The 24,317-nt window shown below is 39.8% G+C and overlaps 1 protein-coding gene across 5 annotated transcripts in view; it reads left to right on the forward strand.

Annotated features, from left to right (window-relative positions):
- tafa5a (TAFA chemokine like family member 5a) overlaps positions 1 to 24,317 on the forward strand; it is a 778,752-nt gene that overhangs the window by 291,353 nt on the left and 463,082 nt on the right. The window lies entirely within an intron of this gene.

Here is a 24,317-nt window from a genome sequence, read left to right on the forward strand (position 1 = left end):
TGTTTGGCCACCTGGAAGTTCCCCTTTTGGTAGATGGAGTATTGTCTCTTTATAATTTCAGTATGGATTCTTTTAAGTCAAGGGTTACCAACCTATGATCCACAGACACTTCGAGTAATGGTAGAGGTCCATGTCACAAAAAGGTTGGGAACCCCAGTCTTATGTACTTCTCTGCCTTTTTTTTCTTTTTATTTGTTCTTTTCTCTTTCCATCTCAGTATTTACAACTTGCTGAATTTCCCCTTCTTCCATCCTTTCTGTCAAATTCTGTAAACGTCTGTTATTACCAGTCTCATACAACATTTATTCTTGTGTTCCTGTCTACACTGCTGGGGTATTGAGATTCATTTTCTTGCAGGTATTCACAAAAAAATAAAGAAGTAGCCTCATTCTGTAATGATTTCTGTAGTTTCTTTGTGCAGAACTTGCTCTATTATCTTTAACAGGAATTCATCAGAAATTCTCACTTACAGTACACTTGCTTGTCAATGATAAATGTTTATACGATTCATTTCTTCTCTATGCAAAACACTTTTATGGTTATTGTGTGAGGATTAAATGAATACGTAATGTAACGTAGCCAAATGAGATGCAGGAAAATATTTTCAGTGTCAGTATTCATCATTTTCTTCATTGCTGGATTCAAAAAATGTTATTTTTTTCTGTATTTTAACTATCATTCTCAGATTAATACATCATTAATAAAGAGAAAGAAACTTGCATTGTTTTGCATCTTATAACTTCTAAAACTAATCAGTACAGGTCAAGTGTAATCTTTGTTTGACCTTCTTTAAATATGCATGGAACAGAATGAGCAGGAATAGGTAACTTAGGCCATAGAGTCAGCAGCATCAGTCATTTAGATTGTGAATATATTGTCTGTTCCATACAAATTCTCATTGTCTAATAACATTCCCTATTCTGGTCTTTTACCTCTTCTCACCTGTCCTTTCTCCTTTGGTCCACTCTCCTTTCCTATCAGATTCCTTCTTCTCCAGCCCTTGACCTTTCCCACCCACCTGGCTTCAACTATCTCCTTGTAGCTATTCTCATTCCTCTCCCACCCACCTTTTTATTCTGGTGTCTCTCCCCTTCTTTGGCAGTTTTGATGAAGGGTCTCGACCCAAAATGTTGACAGTTCATTCATTTCCATAGATGTTTTCTGACCTGCTGAGTTCATCCAGCATTTTGTGTGTGTTGCTTTGGATTTCCAGCATCTGCAGATTTTCTTGTATTTAGTATTTTACAGTCAGTGCCTGGCCCGAAATGTTAACTGATTTATCTTCCCGTAGATGCCACTTGGCTGCCTGAGTTCTTTCAGCTTTTCTCCGTTTAATGTTAAATGGCAGGCTGGCAGATACGTGTCTGAAAGATGTACTTGTGATAGCAAGAACAGAGAAAAAACTGTCAATGAAGTATGAACATGCATGAAGGATTTGTTTTATATTATTTGTAGTAGTAGCTCAGTTTCAGTGCCATTATTCCCAGCAATTAACTTTCAACCTTGTGTCTCATTTGCAAGGGTAATTAAATGTGAGTAGTATTCCTGATCCTCGTCAGGGCTGCCATGTAGTACCTTAACTCATCATGCATTCCTACCAGCTCGTTTTAGGAACCAGACAGTTATATCTTGGAGCCACAGCATTCATTCCATCTCATCTTGGACAAGCTGAGAAGGGAGAGGATGAATGAACTACAGTACTGTGCAAAAGTTTGTGTGTGTATATATAAATGAGTTTAGGGTGCCTAAGACTTTTGTACAGTACTGTATTTTAACATGGAGTGGAAAGTGTGTTTGTAAATCTGGCAGGAGCAAAGGATGTTGGGAATGGTGAGGGTGGAGCACAGCAGGAGGGTTGTGGAAAAGGAGTGTCAGGGCCAGGGGGTGCCAACACACCCAGCCCTGAGATGCCAAGCAAGGTCATTTGATTCTAAGCAATTGGTTTATTGATCATTACAAAAGGTCTCTCTGGTGTTTCCAGCTCCCTCCTCTCTCCTTTGCTCTTTTCCCAACCACGACAACCCTCTCCCTGCCCCCTTCCCACTCTTGGTCCACAAGAGTCCCATATCAGAATCAGAATCAGAATCATCACTCACATATGTCATGAAATGTGGTTCTCTTTGTGGCAGCAGTACAGTGCAATACATAAAATTACTGCAGTACTCTGCAAAAGTGTTAGGCACCCTATCTATATAGATGTACTTCAGTATTTTGCACTGTACTATATATATGTTACTGTGGGTAGAATAAACTACATAAATGTATTTGCTAGTAGGCTGTACAATATAGGAACAATAATACAATAATGTGAGCAACTAATAATTAAAATACCTATTATTGAATTAAATAATTTTCACCTGTCTGCAGAACAGCTTGGACCATTGTGAAATGGAATTAAACCCCATGCTGTCCAATCTTTGTTGACCTTAGAAACATTATTGAGTGTGTTACCAGCAAAGTTGTCCATCAGCAGTTCAGCCCAATCTGAAGTTCCGGATCTTTAAATTGATTTCATGGAGTTTCTGTACTGTACATAATTGTTTTTCAAATGGAAAGCAGAAGTAACAGCCATGCCTATCCAATAACTTTCAGATCCCAAACATTTTACAGCCAAGTAAATAACTTTAAGTACAAATTGTAACGTGGGAAACATCACTAATGCTTTGTTCATGACAAATATCTACAAGAGGTCACATAATACTGATCAGACAATCTGAGTGTATCAGTAATATTATTGAATGGCTGATTGCAATGCTATTCAGTCAATGATTCCCTAGGGAAGTGGTGGTTAAGTCTGTGCATGGTTCACCTCATACCAGAGTTATATAGTTGGACTTTCCATTACAGAATGGACTGGGCCTGGATGGTAAAGTCCTTGATCTCCCGTTCTGCTGTGGACTCGCTGTCGAATGTAGTCTGTTCAGGAAATCTATTCAACAAACAAACTGGATATATTTTACACCTAGCCCCTCAGTTTTATGTAAGTCATGGCTGGAACCTACATTGCCGTGGTAAAGTTGCAGGTGTATATATATAAACTAGGGTGCCTGAGACTTTTGCACTGTACTGTAATAATTTTCTGTATCTGCACTGTATCACCGCTGCTGCTGCAAAAAATAATTGCATGATATATTTGAGTGATGATAAACCTGATTCTGATATAGGTCTCTATTGTGGACTGAGAATGGGAAGGGGGCAGGGAGAAGGGAAATCATGGTTTGGAGGCGGGGAAGGAGCGGGAAGCACCAGAGGGACATTGTGTAATGATTAATAAACTAATTGTTTGGAATCAAATTAACTTGCCTGGAGTCACAGGGCTGGGTGTGTCTGCACCTGCGCCAATCCCACCCCTGGCACTCTGTATCTGCCAATTCCACAATCTCCCCCCCAACTCCTGTGGTGCTCTACTCTTGCCATTCCCAACATCCTTTGCTCCTGGCTGATTTATAACCTTGCTTGCCATTCCATGTTGACAAATACAGAATTGTGCAAAGGTCTTGGGTACCCTGCCTGTATATGTGCCTAAGACTTTTGCACAGTACGGTTATACAACAGCATTCCCTTAAATTAAGTCACCAACCTTCACCAATAGGTAGCCTAAAATGTAATCATTAAGTTACATAAATTGTGTACGTTTTTGATAAGATGATGTACTTGTTAAAATAATTTTCAATTGTTTGTAGATATTTTTGTTATTGGAGATGGTGGATAATCTCTTCATTTGTGAGGTCTTTGGCTCTGCTGTCTATGGGCAAAAGGGCACTCTGCATTGCAACTAAAAATAGGCAAGATATTGAAAGCTATGTGGCTCCAAAGTTTGTGTGTGACCATTGGCATTTGAGGGAAAAAACAAGGCATAGTTGAGTTCTGTTTCCATCCATTTCAATATGTGTCAGACTCTGCAGTGAGCTGCTTTGCGTTGAAAGCTGTGAATAGTAATTTTTGGGATCTGACCGCTTTGGTTGGACATCTCTGGCAAGCTCCCCTAAAATCTGTGGCCCCCCACCACCGGGAAAGGTTTCAAGTGAATGATAATTCTTATTCCTGTCTAACCTCACCTCTCCAGTCACATATCATACTGAATTGGAAATATATATTTTTTTTCTTCATTGGAACTCCCTGCACATTGGATTTCTTGGAATGGTTCATGAAGTAATTCAGAAGATATGTAGATTGGGAGGTTGATGATTGGGTTGAGTTGTTCTCCGATCTTGGCAATTTATTTGCAAACATTTCATCTCCATACAAGGACATCATCAGTGTGCTGTTGATTATTGTGTCCTCTGAATGCTTGGCCTTTATATACTTTTTAATTGGTCATCGTTTCGGAAACTCATTTGTGATGAGGGGAGGAAATTTCATCACTGATTGGCAATGTGGCAAACTTTGTGCATTGTAATCAGGAATTTTGCCCACATCGTCTCATAAATAGGATGAAGGTCTATGTGTTTGTTTACAAAATTGTTTGCTGAAAACCATGCTCTTGCATGTTCGCTTGTGCCATGACTTTCACTGATGCCAAGTCAAACTTGATTCCCTCTCGATCTCCATGGGTAGATGCTACGGAGAGCTGGTCATGCTGTTTTACAGCCCATTTATGTTCATGGATCATAGTGGATAGTTTTCTCTCAGCTTGGCCAACCTAACAGTCCACCAGAGTCTGATGAGGGCAATAAAGGGGCAACAAATTCTAGCTTTGCCACTGACTTCCAGTTCTTGAAAAAATGAATAACAACTTGATGAGTGTCTAAATTTCTGTATCTGGTTTAAAATCTTCTTGGCTGCAATAAGGGTGCATTTAATTTTAAATGTGTGGCTCTTACACACATGAGGTCCTCTGTTGGTTGGGATTGACCATGGATGGTGTGTCTCAGCTGTCTTCGTGATATACAGGCCAGGGCAGTACAATATGGAGAGCAAGCTGTTACCCATGTAGCATGCCAGCCCTCTTCCACACAGCTGATGAATCCAAAGGACCTGCAGAGTCCGATACAGTTTGGCAGCAGTGGTGTCACAAGTGTTGCCTGTGATGCACCATCAATAACTCACTCTGAGACGTAAAGGCGAGATATCGGCTTTTATTGACTGGAAGAAAGAACAAGCAGTGAGTGACCACCATACTACATCCTGGAGACAGAGAGGCCGGGCTCAGACCTCCATCACCTTTATACTGGGGTCTGTGGGAGGAGCCACAGGAGCAGTCATCAGGGGGTGTGTCCAGACAGGTATATGTAGTTCACCACAGCCTGTCAGCATTGAACTCAGTATTGGACTGCCTTAGGGACTCCAGCTCTGGATTCTTCTCAGGGTTTACTTCCAGAGCCTCTCCCATGAGTGCGTATAGCTGCAAGCCAGCAGAGGTTTGAAATCAGAATTTTCCTTCTTTTTGATGAGCTGTCAGACACAGCTGATGAGCCCCCTGTGTCCGAAGAAACTAGTTTTAAGGCGCCGGTAGCCTGCCATTGCCCCTTCTCCTGTCAGTAGAAATGTTTCTGCCAGGCTTAGTGGCTAAACCACATGTGAAGACCAGGAGCTGAACTTGGTAGTCAGAGGCTATTTGAAATGCACACCATTGGGAGCATTTTAGTAGGTAGTGGGAGTTTATCCCCACGACCTCCCATGGCTATGACAACCTTAAGGAACCTTTTATATTTATATTTGAGTAATTAGTTTAATTATATGTGTGTTTTCGTGAGCGTTCTTACTCAGTGCATACAACATTAGATACTGTAGCTTATAGAAAGACAAAGACTTCACTTCGTAAGTTGCGAAAATTGTCGGCATTAAACCAGCTGAGTAATCTGAATTCTTGAAATGTCTCAAGTCTTTGTATTAAAATCATTTCACGCCGTGGCATAAAATTTGTGAGTGATCTTTGTAAATATTCACACTTTAATCAGTTTTATTTCAACAGAATGTAGCTAACAGCAAGATAAGAGGTTTATAAAGTTCTACTTGCACTGTATGTATACCAAAGGCAACTTCCTTTTCAGTCTTCATTAACGATCTGGAACAAAATCAATTATGTTGCTTTTGAGTAAGATTTAACATCAGCTCATCTGTAAATGCTGCCAAAATATGAATCACATGTAATTGCCTGTATTTTACAGAATCAATTGTATATACTTTATGGAGCTTGCAAATTTCTACAGATGTACAGTGGAGAGCATTCTAACTGGCTGAATCACTGTCTGGTATGGGGTGGGAGGGGGGGCTTGTTGGGTACTGCACAAGATCGAAGTAAGCTGTAGGGAGTTGTTAAATTAGCCAGCTTCATCATGGGCACTAGCTTCTGTAGTGTCCAAGATATCTTCCAAGAGTGTAGCCTTAGGAAAGCAGCGTCAATCATTAAAGACTTCTACCACCCAAGACATTCTCGTTGTTACCATCAGGAAGGAGGAAGGAGGTACAGAAGCCTGAAGGCACATGCTCAACAATTCAGGAACAGCTTCTTCCCCTGTAATCCGATTTCTGAATGGATGTGGAACCCATGAACACTACTACCTCACTACATTTTAATTTTTATTTGCACTACTTATTTTAACCTAACTGTTTAATATGTACAGTATATATGCTTAGTGTAATACTATTTTCTTTTTTTTCTCTGTATCATCGTGTACTGCATTGTACTGCTACCGCAAAGTTAACAAATTTCAGGACTTATGTTGGTGATAGTAAACCTGATTCAGATTCTATTTTGCAGTGTACAACATGGTGTCTAAAGAGGGCAATAACTTTCCCTGCTAGCAACATGATGAAGTAGTTTTCTGCTTAATTCTGGATTTACTTCCTTTGAATAGTTTTTGTTAATTCATTTCTAAAATTGCTGTGAAAGGTAGCTGATATTCCAAGTGAAAGACGAACAATGACAACAGATTTCATCTCAGGCACATATCCCAGTCTGTAACACAAATATCTTCACAAAACAGCAGCTGGAATGGGTAATTACAAGACAAAAAAATGGTGTAACTTTTGAATTGGATCATTGAAAAATCAATTGTAACAAAATGCTCAGTCGTCACCTATAGGGTGTGAATGGCTATTGTTAATTAGTGTTCAGTTCAATTGTAATTAATCGTGGGAACCATCTACTGTGATGTTATTTCATCCTTGGCCTCCTATTCAGATTTTTCTGCCTAGATGCAGGAGGATGAATGATGCACCTGATATCACTTCCCATAAATGAACTGGCTTGGCAGCAGGCTTACAGATTTTCTCACCATCTGGGTCCATCCCTCTCCAAGTGGGGTTATGCTGGCTTCCCAGCAATACAGGATGGAAACCTATTTGTTCTTTGTGTCCTTCTAAAATATTTCTTTTTAAATATGCTGTTATCATCATAACAAAGGGAACACATTCCACTCTAAACTGCATTGTATATTTCAAGGAGGAGCTAAGTTCAGAATCAAGTTTAATATCACCAGCATATGTCGTGAAATTTGTTGACTTTGTGGCAGCAGTACAATGCAATACATAATAACTGAGAAAAAATACGGTGAGTTACAGTAAATATTTATAATAAATAGTTAAATAAGTGTATTGCAAAATAAATAGGAAATAACTAAGTAGTGAAGTAGTGTTCATAGGTTCAGTGTTCATTCAGAAACCAATGGCAGGGACAAAGAAGTTGCTCCTATGTTGTTAAGTGTTAAAGTTGTTTCAGGATTAACTCCACACAGTCCCCCAAAATTCAGTGTGTCAAAGCCAGAACTGCAAACACGAGGAAGTCTGCAGATGCTGGAAATTCAAATAACACATACAAAATGCTGGTGGAACACAGCAGGCCAGGCAGCATCTATAAGGAGAAGCACTGTCGACGTTTCGGGCCAAGACCCTTCGTCAGGACACCAGAACCTCAAACCTTGCTAAGCAATATGACATCGTTTTGTTTAGAAAGGCTGGCTTGTCAAGGTATAATTAATCTCCACTTTCTTTGTAATAATTAACTGACTGTGGCCTTGGAAGAAAATTCATCATTTCACACCCACCTCCATTTTGCACCACACAAAGGTATTAGAGCAGGGGTTCCCAACCTGGGGTCCATGGACCCCTTGCGTAATGGTATATGTGCACGGCATAAAAATGGGTGGGTATCTCTATGTTAGAGAGCCATGGAGCACAACTACACAGAAGCAGGCTCTTTGGCCCATTTAATCCATGCTGGTCTTCTGCCTAGTTGCATCTAACCCTCCATATTTTACTTCTCCATCTTTCTATCTAAATTTATAAATATTACAATCAAATCCATAGTTACTATTTCCACTGGCAGCTTGTTCCACACTCACACCACCATCTGAGTGAAGTTCCCCTCAGATTTTCCTTAAATATTTCACCTTTGACCTAAACCTATGACCTCTAGTTCTAGTCTCATCCAACCAGAGGGGAAGTGCCTGCATGCATTCATCCTAACTATAACCTTAATAATTTAGTACATCTCTGTTTATGGGGAGAAGGCAGGAGAATGGAGTTGAGAGGGAAATGGATCTGCCGTGATGAAATGGCAGAATGGACTCGATGGGCCAAATGGCCTAATTCTGCTCCGATGTCGTATGGTCTTATGGTCTATCTCTCTTCATGTTACTGGACTCCTAACCTATTTAACCTTTCTCTATAACTCTGGTCCTCGAGCCCCGGCAACATCCTTGAAAATTTTCTTGGCCCTTTTTCTTGATATATTTACAGTGGTTACGGTTAGGACAAGACAAAGTATCTCCTGAACTACTGGAGCTGTGTGGTAACTTTTATTAGAGTTTGGTTAAAATGTTATAATTTCTGAATTTTTGGAATGCTCAGAAAAGGAAACTTAAAAATACAAATATATTCACTCTTGTTATTTTTAATGCGTATTCCTAAGATATGCTCAAGTTGGAGGAAGATCCATTAAGGATATGTTCAGACTCTTAGTACTTTCCTGGGTTTATAAAATAATATGCTGTTATCAATGAATTCTTTTCAATGAACTCTCATTATTAAATATAGAAATATTCTTTTGTTATCATTGCAATGCTGGTTGAAGGAATCTCCCAAAATGTCTTATAAATTATATTGAAGCATTGGTTTCTTAACATAAAACAATGAGGGGCTTTTGTCATGTAGTACCGATGCCTGCAGTTGAATGACCCATTTGTATGATGGTATTACTTCAGAAAAGTACCCTGCTTCAGAGGTCTGAGTTGCCAGCAGGTATTTGGAATTCCTTGGAAGCCCTGGAGGACTGAGTTGCACCACATGCTATATGAAATACTTTGCTGTTCTGCCCCGTGGTTTCTTGGACAGCAAACCAGTTAACTCATTCAAGAATGCACTGACACTTCTAATGGCTGGAACAGCCGTCATTGTACACCGCATCTGCCATTTAAAGTGATATATATTTGAGCTTCTTGCAATGAACTCATGGGAACCTAAACTGAGTAGGTTGAATTATACATCTTCCTCCTTTCCTTCTTTTTTTCTTTTTTCTCCCTCCTTTCCTCCTTCATTCCCATCCTCCCTCCCTCCTGGAGTAGACCCTTTTGGCCCTTAGAGTCAAACTGCCAGCAATCCCCCAGTTTAATCCTAGCCTAATCACAGGACAATTTACAATGACCAATTCACCTCCCAACTGGTATCTTTGGACTGTGAGAGGAAGTCGGAACACCCAGAGGAAACTCACATGGCCACGGGGAGAACATACAAACTCCTTACAGGCAGTGGCGGGAATTGAACCCCGGTCACTGGTACTGTAAAGGGTTGTGCTAACCATTACCTTATCATGCTGCCCCATTCTCATCCTTTCCATCCAAATATAATATTTTCCCCTCTTCTTGTGCAGGGTACAGAATAGGCAGGAGAATGTGAAGCATTTGTGAAGAGCAATGCAAGTTGCATTAGAAGTATATGCCTTGTGGTCAGCTTGAAACAACAACGTTCACTGTTAACCTCAAAGAAACTATACAAAGAGTTAGTGATCTCTAGAGTAAGAGTATCTCTTTTAGTTTTAGGAATAAATTGAAGAGGATCACTGTCGTCTAATTGTTCCAATATAGTTGACCTACCTTAGCAACCAGACACATTAAAGTATTGTCATAGCAACATGTTAAGAAGCACAATATGAAAGTTTGAATCGACTTTGTGAATGTTATCAATATGAATATATGACATTTCAACTGTATCCTTAATTATAAAACTGAGCCATATTCTGGAATATTCAATTCAAATTGTCATACAGCAGGGTTAGATTGTTTGAGCAGTAATTAGGATGTATCAAGGTATTATACTTGGCCACTCAAGGTCTTTAAGTTGTTAATGCTTTCAGTAATGGTTTCTCGAACTTCCAGTAATCTCCTTCACCATCTCCATTCCCATTTCCCTCTTTCACCTTATCCCTTTAGCTGCCCATCACCTCCCACTGGTGCTTCTCCCCCTTCCCTTCCTTCCATGGTCCCCCTTATCAAATCCCCCCTTCTTCAGCCCTTTATCTCTTTCACAAATTGAATTCCCTGCTCTGAATTTCACCTCTCCGCTCTCTTGATTTCACCTATCACCTACTACCTTGTACTTCGTCCTCCCGCGGCCCCCCCCCCCCCACTTTCTTAATCTGACTAAAACATCAACTGTTTACTTTTTTCCATAGATGCTGTTTGGCCTGTTGAGTTCCTTCAGCATTTTTTGTGTTATTACTTTGATATCCAGCATCTGCAGATTTTCTCTTGTTTGTAATATTTTTCAGTGTTTGTTTCTTGCTATGGTTCCAGATGATAAACAGTTTGTCGACACATTGGTTGAACTGATTCCCTTGTTTGTAGTGGAAATAGCTGCAACTGCTTCAGTCTGCAATGGTGTGCTAAATCAATAAGTTGGGGGTTTCTGAACCACACTACTCAAATGGGAGAATCTGAAAGGTGATGTCAGTTTTTTTTGATCCAAAGGTAGAAAACACCAATAGTTTTGCTCTCATTGCATGCTGCAAAATGCTGCAGAAGTAACTTTTCATTATCTTGGGGAGCTTACTCACAGTATGTCCTTAAAGTTTGTAACATATTTGAAGAAACATCTTCTATTAAAAGAGCTCGATATTTCTGGTTGCCATGCAACGTGAATTGAAGAAGACACACTGAAGGACATTTGCATTGAATTAAGGACCTGAGATATGGAAGGTAGCTAATACAAAGCACAAGGGTAGAGTCATAGAAAAGTACAGTGTGGAAACTGGCCCTTCGACCCATCTTGTCCATACCAAACCATTTAAACTCTACTCCCATCAACTTGCATGGGGTCCATAGTCCTCCAAACCCATAACATCAATGTACCTGTCCAAATTTCTCTTAAATGTTGAAATCAAGCTCACAAGCATCACTTGCACTGACAGCTCATTTCACCCTCTCATGACCCTCTGAAGATGTTCCCGCTTATGTTCCCCTTAAAGATTTCACCTTTCACTTATAACCCATGTCCTCTAGTTGTAGTCCACCCAACCTTAGTGGAAAAAGCCTGCTTGCATTTACCCTATCTATACCCCTCATAATTTAGTGTACCTCTGTCAAATCTCCCCTCAATCTTCTATGTTCCAAGGATTAAAGTCCTAATCTATACAATCTTTTAACTTGGGTAATTCAGTCCCGGCAACATCCTTATAAATTTTCTCTGTACTCTTTCAACATTACTTACATCTTTTCTGTAGGTAGGTGACCAAAACTGCACTCTATACTCCAAATTAGGCCTCAACAAAGTCTTGTACAACTTCAACATAGCATCTTTTCTGCAGTACTCAGTACATTGATTGACGAAGACCAATGTGCCAAAAGCTTTCTTCATGATCCTAACCATATGTTATGCCACTTCCAATGAATTATGGGCCTCTATTCCCAGATTCCTTTGCTCCACTGCGCTCCTACCTCCTGATAACCCTAGACCTGTTCTCATCATACCAAAGCTGCTCAATCTACTATCATGTTTCCTCTCTCCACACAACTACCAATCTAGAATACAAACTCTGTATCAGCACTCACTCCACTCCCAATGAATTATGGAGCTGTATTCCCAGATCCCTTTGTTCCACAGCATTCCTCAGTGCCCTACCATTTGCTGTGTAAGACCTACCCTGCTTGGTACTACCAAAGTGCAACACCTCACACTTGTCTGCACTAAATTCCATCTGCCGTTTGTCAGCCTATTTTTCTAGCTGATCCAGATCCCGCTGCAAGCTCTGATAGTTTTCCTCGCTTTGTGCCTTGGATCGCTGTATTTATAATCTTAAAGAGAGTATAATTTGAGTCTAAATAAAAGCTATGACCTCATGCCCTTAATGCCATAACCTGATTATAGGATTGTTGAGTATGAACAATCCTGAGGGAATTTCTGGTCAATTATAAGCTTGGAAAGGAAACATGGATTGCATTTTGTATCAGAAGGATAAAGATGGAGAATGCAACAGGGACATGATGAAGAAAGATATTCTGGTTCATTGGAAAACTGGATAAATATCTGACAAGTATTTACAGATTCCCACCCCCCTCCCAGGCTACAGCGAGGATCTCTTCCTAAGAATTGCATGTAACTCAATCAAATTTAAATTAGGGAATGTGGTCACAAACAGAGATCTCACATGGCAACAGATGCCTATAGAGCTGTGTTGTCACATAGAAATAGGTAAGACCATAAGAAATGGAGCTGAATCAGGCCATTTGGCCCTTCAAACCTGCTCTGCTTTCCATCATGTCTTATTTATTATCTCTCTCCATCCCTATTCCCTTGCCTTTTCCTTGTAACCTTTGATAGTCTGACTAATCAAGGACCTGTCAACCTCCATTTTAAATATAATAAGGTAATCCGTCGACTCATTTTAAACCATCTTTTACCATTCCGAATAATAAAGCTGCCATTAACAAATTTAGCCCAAACCTATCTTGTGCTGATAATATTTTGCAGACAAGGTTTTAAATGTGATTTACAGTTTTAAATTGGGCATTGCTGCTGGCCTGAATGGTATGTCTCCAGATAGGATTGGAAAAATGGACATCAAAGTGTTAATTGGAATGATTTCTTCTTGTGTTTGATGTGGCAAATTTCCAGATAATGTCATGAACAACTGCCTGCAGCCCCACAGCAGCCAACAAAACATTCCCGCCAGTCTCCCAAATGTTCTTCCGTATGTACAGCTGTACAGGAGTCAGGTGTTTGTGTGCTGGTAAGGGCTGGTAAGGGCCGATAATGGTGAATAGAATGGTATATTGTTCCCTAGTTTTTTGAACTTAGGAACTGTTGGGTACAGTTTAATAGGTATTTATATTTCCATAGTTAATCTTAGATGGTCATGAAATGGGATAGCTGAGTCTGTCTTCTTGAACTAAAAGAAACAATACATACACAAGAAGATATTATTGAAAGCACAGGACCTAAAAGTTTATATTACAGTTTCAAGCTCCCATTGTAAGAAGCAAAGTAAAAATGTAAATGTATTCACTAAATTCTGTTCATTAAAGCTTTTTTTGCTCATAATTTGAATAGTATTGTCTCGTAGGTGGAGCGGCTGTTGTTGGAGCAGGGCAGTGTTAGGGAGGCCCGACTTTGCCTCAACAGGCCTGGGAGAGAATAGGCTTTGACAAGCACAGAAAGACGGTCTAAGTACGTTTCTAGTAAGTTTTCTTTTCTGTCGGTACATAGCTAGTGTGATGTGAATAGGTTCAGAGTTAGTGATATGTTCCTTGGGCGAGATATGGGAACTTAGGAAGACCTCCAGTCTCCTGGAAAACTACATCTGCGCAAATTGCACCGAGCCACTGTTCCTTAGAGGCCACGTTCAGGGACTGGAGCTGCAGCTGGATGGCATGAGAGGTGGTAGATAGGAGCTACAGAGAGGCAGGTATCTGGGTGACTGTCAGGAGAGGAAAAGGAAGTAGTAAGCTGGGGTATTGGCTCCCAGGTGCCAGAGTCCCTGACTCATGGATTGAGTCTACAACGTTGCTAAGTGGAAAGGAGATCAGCCAGAGACTTTGGTTTACATCAGTACCAATTAACATAGTTAGGAAACGATACATGATTATTTGGATAGATAGGGATAATCAAGTATAGTCAACATTGCTTTGTACATAGTAAGTCATGTCTAACCAATCTTATAGAGTTTTCCAAAGAATTTACCAGGATCGTTGGTGAAGGCAATGATGTTGTTGTTGTCTACATGGACTTTAGCAAGATCTTTGACAAGGTTCTGCATGGGAGTTTGGTCTAGATGATTCACTTGCTTGCATTCAGGTTGAGGTAGTAAATTGGAATAGACATTAGTTTTGCTGAAGAAGCCAGAGGGTGGTAGTAGAGGGTTGCCTCTCTGACTAAAGGCCTGTGCCTGGTGATGTGCTGCAGGGATTGGTGTAGGGTCTGTTGTTGTTTGTCATCTATATCAACAATCTCATTGATGATGTGGAAAACTGGATCAGCAAATTTGCAGATGTCACCAAAATTGTGGGTGCAGCGGGGAATGGGTAAGACTATAAAAGCTTGCTGTGGGATCTGGCAAAACAGGCTGAAAAATGCAGACAAGTGTGACATTTTGCACCTTGGGAGGATCAACCAGGTTACGTTGTACATGGTGAGATGCAGAGCACTGAAGACTGCGGTAAAACAGAGGGACCTGGGAATACAGATCCATAATTCCTTGAAAATAGTCTCACAGCTAGATAGGCTCATATGATAGATTTTACAACTTGGCTTTCATAAATCAATATATTCAGTATAGGAGTTGGGAGGTTTATGTTGAAATTGTATAAAATGTTGGTGAAGCCTAATTTGGAGTATTGTGTGCAGTTTTGATCTCCTACCTACAGGAAAGATGTAGGTAAGATTGAAGAAGTGCAGATAAAATTTCTTCTTTTTTTCTTTTCAAATCTTTTTATTATTATTATTATTATTATTATTATTCAAAAATAGCACAAGTACATCGAAGTAACAACATTTACAATGCCTCAAAAAAGAAATTATCTTATAGACTGAAAATTTTTGTGAATTAAAAAAAACCCTACTACGTCATACAAAAAGCTTCTAAAAATAAACATCAAACCGCCAACAAGAAAAAAAGATATATCAAAAAAAATTTACATTTAGGCCGTGGAGGAAATCTATCAGTTAACTAAAATGATAATAACGAGCAAATGAGCCCCATCTCTTCTCAAAATCAAATAAAGGTTCAAATGTTCGACTTCTAATTTTCTCCAAGCTAAGACACAGCATCACTTGTGACAAAGTAGGAGCTGATATATCCTTCCATTTCAACAAGATGGCCGTCCTGGCTATCAATGTAATAAACGGAATAATAACATGTTGGTCAAACACAGAAATACCACGGATATTTTGAGGAATTATTCCAAAAAGCACAGTCAATTTATTAGGTTGTAAGTTGATTCTGAGGGCTTTAGAAATTGTCGTAAAGACTGATTTCCAAAACTGTTTTAATATAGAACATGACCAGAACATGTGTGTCAGTGTGGCTATCTCAGTTTTACATCTATCACATTACTTGTCAACATTGGGAAATATTTTAGGAAGTCTCTCCTTCGTCAAATGGTAACGATATACAATTTTAAAATGCAGATAAAATTTACAAGAATGTTGCTGGGACTTTAGGACCTGAGTTATATGGAAAGGTTCAATAGGTCAGGACTTTATTCCCTAAAATGTAGAAGACTGATGGGAGATTTGATAGAGGTATACAAAATTATGAGTGATGTAGATAGGGTAAGTACAAGCAGGCTTCGCAACCTCCACTGAAGTTGTGTGAGAATACAACTAGAGGTCATGGGTTAAGGGTGAAAAATGAAATGTTTAAGGGGAGCATGAGGGGGAACTTCTTCACTCAGAGAGAAGTGAGAGTGTGGAATGTGCTGCCAGCATAAGTGGTGAATGCAGGTTTGATTTCAACATTTAAAAGACATTTGGATTGGTACATAGATGGGAGGGATATGGAGGTCTATGGTCTGCATGCAGATCGATGGAACTAGGCACATTAATAGTTTGGCACTGACTAGATGGGCTGAAGGGCTTGTTTCTTTTCTGTAGTGTTTTATAACTCTATTAATTTAAATAAAATGATGCAGGAGGTATAAATCCTGCTTTGAAGGTGACCCCTTACAGAGACACTAGCAAACTAAGCAGTTCTCTGCAGAGAAATTTCTCCAAGCTTAATTTTAATCTTTTATTCTTGTAGAGTTCATGGGGAGTTAACATATAGATTGTTTTTTAAAAGAAAGTACCATCAATTCCATTGCTCATCAAAAGTGTACAATTCAGTCCTAGAACCATATATGCATACAATAAGGGAATATTATTTGGCCAACTGGATTCAAGCCAATCATCAAACACCCAATCCACACTAATCTCATTTTATTCTACACAAATCCAGATTCTTCCACTCACCTACACACCAAGACCACTTGCAGTAGTAACTTAACTGGGAACTCACATGTATGAGGGAACCAGAGCACCCAGGAAAATCATACAAACTACACTCTGATAGCACCCAAGGTTGACACTGAGCCTGAGTTCAAAGCTCAAAAGTAAACTTTATTATCAAAGTACATATAAGGCACCACATACAACCCCGAGATTCATTTTCTTGCAGGCATGCTCAGCAAATCTATAGAATAGTAACTATAACAGGATCGATGGAAGATCAACTAGATTGCAAAAGACAACAAACTGTGCAAATATAAATAAATAGCAATAAACAACAAGAACATGAGATAATGAGATAAAGAGTCCTTAAAGTGAGGTCATTGGTTGTAGAAACATTTGAATGATGGGGCAAGTGGGTGTAGTTATGCCCTTCTATTCAAAAGCCTCTTAGTTGAGGGGTAGTAACTATTCTTGATCCTGGTGGTGTGATTCCTGAGGCTCTTGTACCTTCTACCTGATGGCAGCAGTGAGAAGAGAGCATGGCCTGGGTGGTGGGGATCTCCGATGATGGGTGCTGCTTGCCTACGACAGCGTTTCATGTAGGTGTGCTCAATGGTTGGGAGGGCTTTACTCATGATGTACTGGGCTGAATTCACTACCTTTTGTCAGATTTTCCATTCAAAGTTGCTGGAGCTGTGATAGAATGATTCTGCCATTAGTACTTGTGATCCCATCAACCAGATAGCTGAGTTGAAGAGTCCACCAATCAATACTGGATGGACCAAATGAGTTTTCTCTGTATGTTAACAACCTTTTATTCTGCCCGGACGGCTTCTGACTGGATGGAGCACAAAAATGTCTTATTTGGAATCCCGTATTGAAAGCTGTGAACAACTCGGCCAGTATTCCTTCAGTGTTTTGTCTTGAGCAGTCTGAAGATTTTGCTGACAAGGTGAGGCTTCTTTGTGAAATCTCAACCAAAGAAATAAAAATATAGTAGACATCTAGCGGTCTTTGACAATTTAGCAGTTAGCTACAAATAGATGGGGTTGCATTATTCTGAATGCCTCTACAGTTTCCAGCATTGATCATTCTAGTATACATTTGAGGGGGATTTTCTTTACAAATCTGAAGGATATTGGGTGGCACTGTAATGTAATGATTAGCACAACTCTTCACTGTACAGGTGACACGGGTTCAATTCCAGCTGCTGCCTGTAAGAACTATTCTCCCCATGACCACGTGGGTTTGCTCCAGTTGCCTTCCATGGTCCAAAGACTTACTGGTTGGTAGTCTTTGTTGGCCATTGTAAATTGTCCCATGATTAGGCTCGGGTGAAAATCACAGTGTTGTTTGGGTGGCGTGGCTTGAAGGTCCGGAAAGGCCTATTTTACACTGTATCTCAGAGAAATAAATGAGTTATTCCTTTACAGATCTCCAGTGATTGGAAACTGCTGCCAGAGGCTGTGGTGGAACCTGATGCAATTGCTACACTTTCATGTTAGAATTATGTTGAATTGGTCATCTCAACTGAGTTTTGTATCCTAGTTCAAACTGGTAAAATAACATAGCCACAACAAATCTGTTTTAGTTTGCACTGAAAGATTAAAAAATCATAAAAAGGGGCATTTAGACAGACACTCAAATAAGCAAGGCATAGAAGCATGCAGTTGTTTTGAAAGCTAGTAAGTTTAGTATAGATGAGCAATTGGACTGGCATAGGCTTGCTGGGCCAGAGGACTTGTTCCTGTGCTGTACATCTCTGACTATGACTCCATGCGACCCACCAGAGATAGGTGAATTGCTGCAATTGAGATGAACCTGGGGTTTGGATAACTCACAGGTGGGCAGACGTACCGACACGTAGGGTACAACAAATGGCTAAATCTGGAGAACAAGAGCAATGTTGGCAACTCTTGATGAATCTGTCATCTGGTTTGCCTTATGCTGTTGGGATGTATGCAGATATGTAGCCACAGGGCTCGTGGTAGTACAGGAAGAGATTAGTGATAAAAAAGCAAATAATGAAAAAAATTGGCAGAGCTTCTTTATATTTATACCCTGCAGTTATCATATAAACAGGATGTATGAATTTGTCACTTGTTTGTGTAGAATTCTGCTGTCAGTGTGACTAATGTGACTGAAATGTTCATCGCTCATTAAACGTAGACAAACAAAAGGATTGTCACAAAACATAGGGAGTACAAGGTGCACTGGGAAACATCCATCAATGTAGTAAGGAGAAGGGGTGTCCAGGCACATGATGGAGTGTCACGACTGTGCCAGTGAAACAGATACTGCCTGAGAAAGAGGCCTGAAAGCTGCACAGAGAGTTTGAAGTGCTGGTGTTGCCATGGCATTTGGGCCTGCCTTTCTGTCTCTGAGAAAAAGAGACAAGGATTGTTTTGCGAATGCAGCAGTTTGACCCATTAGACCTATTTAATGGGGGGAAAAAGTGAGGAGATCCTTGACGTGTCTCAAAGCAGACTATATTGAGCAGTAATGTGACAACACTGAAGCTGTCACATAAATAACAATGACCTGTGTCTGCATCTTGTAAACTGACAGCTTCAACACAAGAGCCTGTATTGCCTGTACTCTGAGGCATGCCACTGAACTAATGTAATGTGTTTGCGGACCAGAATATTAACTTTTTGGACAACTGTTGTGTTTATTTTTATTCCGTACAACATCTGTACTAGTCTCCAAATATTTGCGCATTAATACTAACATCTTGGTGACACCAATGACGTGTAAAATCTGGTTAGGGCTAACATTAAAAAAGTATTTTCAACCATTCCTTTCACCTTCAGAGGAGATTCATGAGAATGATCCTGGGAATGAAAGGGTTAATGTGTGAAGAACTTTTGATGGGTCTAGGCCTGTATTTACTGGAATTTAGAAGAAAGAAGGTAGGGGTGGTGGGGGGGGGGGATTCTCAATGAAATCTATCAAATACTGAAAAGCCTAGATAGAATGGATGTGGAGAGGATGTTTCCTGCGGTGGGGGAGTCTGTGAACAGAGATGAAGAGGAATACTTTAGCCAGAGGGTGGTGGATCTGTGGAATTCATTGCCTCATATGGTTCTGGAAGCCAAATCATTGGGTATATTTAAAGAGGAGTTGGTTCTTGATTAGGCAGGACGTCAAAGCTTGCAGGGAGAAGGCAGGAGATTGAGATTGCGAGGGATCAGAAAGCAGCCATAATGGATGGTGGAGCAGATACTGGGTCAAATGGCTTAATTCTCCTATATCTTAATTTTATGAGACTAGAATCAGCCCCCTGGCACCGATAGTCATAGAGAAGTACAGCACAGAAACAGGCCCTTTGGCCCATCTAGTCGATACCAAAACCATTTAAACTGCCAGGTTGTGACGGGTTGGGAAAGTTGGGAATTGCGCAGTTGAATCTAAAATGGAGTGATAAAATATTTCTTTAGCCAAGCCCAACTTGGGAGAACTTGACATAAAACCACTGAAAATATGAAATTAAATCAGCAAATACAAAAAGTGCTTAGCCAGACAGCATGTGTGGTGAGAGAAAATGTGTGAACATTTCTGGTCAATGATCTTTCAGCTTTAGAGTAGAGAGGAAGGTGAGAATGGAAGACTCAGTCTGTGATGGGCCAGAATACAGAGTAGATATAAACGAGAGATGGCTGCATGTTTAAAGACATGCTGTGATAGTTAATAGGTTATTCCTGTGCCACTCAGTTAGCCAACCCCTCGTGGGAGGAGTTCACACGTTGTACAGGCAGTGTTTTCAATTGACTATCCTGTGTCTTGGTGTGCTCTGCACTATCCCTCCATATTGAACACAACAAGATGGTGATTAAAGGGCAAAGGAAATAAATATTTTATTAAGGACTTTAATAAAAGTGTGAATGGAAAGTTTAGCATTATTAACTTAAATTGTTAATATCAATGCTGAGTGCAGAAAATAGTAATGTATGTAGGTGAAGAATAAGCTGCACTTTCCTGAGCTATCAGTAAACTCCATTTGTGAAATTTGTAGGAGTCCATTGATCCCAGCTAATCCAGCTGAAGTTCCTTCTCCTCATTATTATCCAAAAATATGACTCCCATTCATTTAAGGACATGAATACTTGCTTAGAACTGATAAGTAAGAACGATTTGTTGGATGCGATGCAAACCAAAACAGATTTGTTGGGGTAATGTTAGTTTTCCAGCTTGCACTAGGGCAAACAGAACTCGGTATGGATGACCAACACAGCATAATTCTAACACGGAAGACTGAAGTAAAATAATTTCAAAACTACTGTGACATTACATGACAGTAAATATACTGCAGAGCACAAAACCACATTGTTGATATCTTCCAACGATTGTGTACACTCACTGTCTGCCTGACAAAGGAATTAGTCGCGCTGTCAACAAACATTGCTTTGGGGTATAGACCAGATTTCATCCCTAGCATGCTAGATTTTATACCTTGCTGTCTGGCAGACATGACTAAACTAAGGATTAACAGGGTCTAAACTGTGCACACCCACAATCATTGTAGTTTCTTTGGAGCAGCACATTCTTGGTTGCCAAGCACTCCTCAGGGCCTAAGACTTTCAGTTCTGGACATGCCTCCTTTTGCATACTCAGGCAGAAGGGACTTCGAATAGCAATGTTTACAGTCAATGGGAGAAAACGGTGAATGGCTATTTGCTTCAATTCCATGAATGTACTTATTAACTGTGTTTTGTTCCTGTTTATGGGAATATTTGTTTTAGTTTCTTTCTTTTAACCATTCTCACATCACTTAGCAAATTTGGTTTGCTGAACAGAATTTAAACATTAAATGAAGCTTGACAAGAAGCATGTAAAACAATTTTTAGTAGATGTCATATTTTTGTCAAACTTTGATTGAATACACTTAAGTGAGGCGCCACCAGGCAATTTTGCTGTGTTAAATACTTTAAATTGTTTATGAACCCATTTATCAAGTGAGCCTATTTAAATCTTCCTATCACCTTAATCAATAGGGTAATTTCTTCTCCCCCCACCCCATTAGAGGAATATTGGGGCTTAGCACATGCAGCAATTAACAAGCAACTTCTGCCACTAGCCTTTAGATTACAGTACAATAGGCATTGAAGATTAAATTTAAAATGCAGATCAGACAGACCAGGAAACAGGCATTTAATTGATTGTCTACATATGATAAATCAAATCAATATCCCATTGCATTGATACAACAGTAAATAAACACTTATTTTTGGTGTGTTGGTGGGAAGATCCAGGGATTTTAAATTGTTATATGTAGATTTCAAAAGGGCATTCTAAATGATTTATCTGAATTGTCCTAAATTTTCTTTCATCATTAGCACATAAAATGTGGTGTAGTGTTGGTCCAGGTAGACCTTTATCAACTGAAAGGGTCTCCATATGATGTCTGCTTTATCGTGTTTTGTCGAATACAGAGGCTACTTCATAACTATCAGTACTTTTCTCTGGTGACTTCATTCACGCAACATTAACACCCCCCACACCCCAACCTATTTCTGAGTGTCACAAACTATGGCTCCTAATAAAGTAAATAGGCTTTCAAGTGCACAGACAGGTCGTGGATTTTTTGTTGCTGGGATAGAATCTCCCCTTGTGATATTAATGTGCAAAACAATTCTACTCACAGTTTTAGCTTTTTGTGGCATTTGAAGCCTCAAGAAGTTTAATTTGCCACGCATTTCACCCTTGTCACCATAGAGCCTCAGGACTTGCATCACCAGGATCAGGAACGGTTACTACCCCTCAACCATCAGGCTCTTGAAAAAAAAGGTGATAACAACACTCGTTCAATTTCTACTGTTCCCACAACAGATGGTCTCACTTTAAGGATTCTTTATCTTGTTATTTCATGCTCTTGTTATTTATTGCTATTTATTTATATTTGCATTAGCACAGTGTGTTGTTCATTGATCATGTTTACCATTACTGTTCTATAAATTTGCTATTTGTGCCCACAGATAAAAGAATTGCAGGGTTGTACGTGGTGACATGTATGTACTCTGATAATAAATTTTACTTTGAGCTTTGAACTTTGATACCACTGTATGTTTTTCTTTGCACCCATGCCTACATGTTCTTGTGTATGTGAGAATGAACTCAACTTTGACTGTGTGCACAGCTTATAGAGATGTTGTTGCTTTGTTTTCTATCTCTGAAATTCATTCCATTAACTTTAGTTCACTTCATGCTGTGGCTGTTACCTGAAAACAAACCAAAACTGCTCAGAGACTAAGCACAGCATGTTGACACTGTTTGATGCGCTATCCGTTATAATGAAGTTCGAAGTCAAAAAAAGTACACTCCATCCTTTATTAAGAAGCTGGCAAAGATGAACAATAAGCAAAACTAATGAAATTAAAACTAGCGATATAATGAAATAAGTGGTCTAAGCATATCAGAAATCAGAATCAGAACCAGATTTAATATCACTGGCATATGTTGTGAGATTTGTTGCCTTAGTGGTGGCAGTACAATGCAATACAGATAGGAAAAATACTGAATTACAGTAAATATACATATATGTAATAGTTAAATTAAATACATAGTGCAAAAATAAACAAAGAAGTAGTGAGGTAGTATTTCTGGGTTCAATGTCTATTCAGGAATTGGATGGCAGAGGGGAAGAAGCTGTTACTGAATTTTTGAGTGTGTGCTTTCAGGTTCCTGTACCTCCTTCCTGATGTTAGCAATGAGAACAAGGCATGATCTGGCTGATGGGGGTCCTTAATGATGGATGCCGCCTTTCTGAGGCATTGCTCCTTGAAGACATCCTGGATGCTAGAATGCTTGTGCCCATGATGGGGCTGACTATGTTTACAACTCTCTACTGCTTATGTAGATCCTGTGCATTAGCCCACTGTCCTTCCAAACCAGACGCTAATGCTGCCAGTAGAATGTTTAAGAATATTTAAGTGTTCTTAAGTGGTCAACAAAACAATATCATTTGAGCTGCTGCTTTGGTTCTACCTGGACCAAACTGAACTTCTACCACACCCCTACCCACGTGACAAATTACCTGTAATACACGTGTAACACGATATACAATACTGGCAAACATAACTAGATACGTGGCTCCTACAAGTGCAATTAACCAGAAGTGAATTTTGAGGTAGAAGTATTTACAACATATCCATTCTGTATGGGAGGAAAAGTACATGCCAAACAAAAGAGTTGAACTTGCATGAGTCATTCTAGCATCTTAACTATTAGTAAAATGGATTAAAATCACATCTCAAAAAGGATGCATTTTTTTTTACAATTGAGATGGGGGTGGAGAGAAAAAATTGTTAATTTCTTTGGGACAATTCTTGACTTAAGAGTTTCCAAAGGGGCAAGTCAAGAATTCACAAATAACTACGAATTTAGAGCAACACAGACAAAATGTTGGAGAAACTGGACAAGTCAGGTAGCATGGAGAGGAATAAATAGTCAATGTTTCTGTCCGAGGCCCTTCAACAGGACTGGAAAAGAACGAGGAAATTGGGGGAAAGGAAAGAAGGACAGGCTGTCAGGTGATCGGTAAAACCAGGTACAGGGGAAGGTGAGTGGTTGCGGGAGTGGAGCTCTGAGAGGTGATAAGTGAAAAAAGAGGCTGAAGAAGAAGGAATCTGATAGGAGGGGACAGTGGACCATGAAAGAAAGGGAAGGAAGGGGGGCATCAGAGAGAGGTGAAGGGTAAGTGAGAAGAAGAAAAGTGAGAAGGAACCAAAATGGGGATGGAAGAAGAGAGAAGAGGAAGGGGAAGAAATATTAAGAAGTTAGAGAAATTGGTGTTCATGCCATCAGGTTGGAGGCTATCTAGACAAAATGTAAGATGTTGCTCCACCAACCTGCATGTGGCCTTATCAGAGGAGGCCTTAGATTGACCTGTCAAAATGGGAAGTCAAATTGAAGTAGGTAGCTGCCGGGAAATCCCACCTTTTGTTACAGACAGAACA

Source organism: Hemitrygon akajei, chromosome 14 (genome assembly GCF_048418815.1).
Source record: "Hemitrygon akajei chromosome 14, sHemAka1.3, whole genome shotgun sequence".
NCBI classification, from domain to species: Eukaryota; Metazoa; Chordata; class Chondrichthyes; order Myliobatiformes; family Dasyatidae; genus Hemitrygon; species Hemitrygon akajei.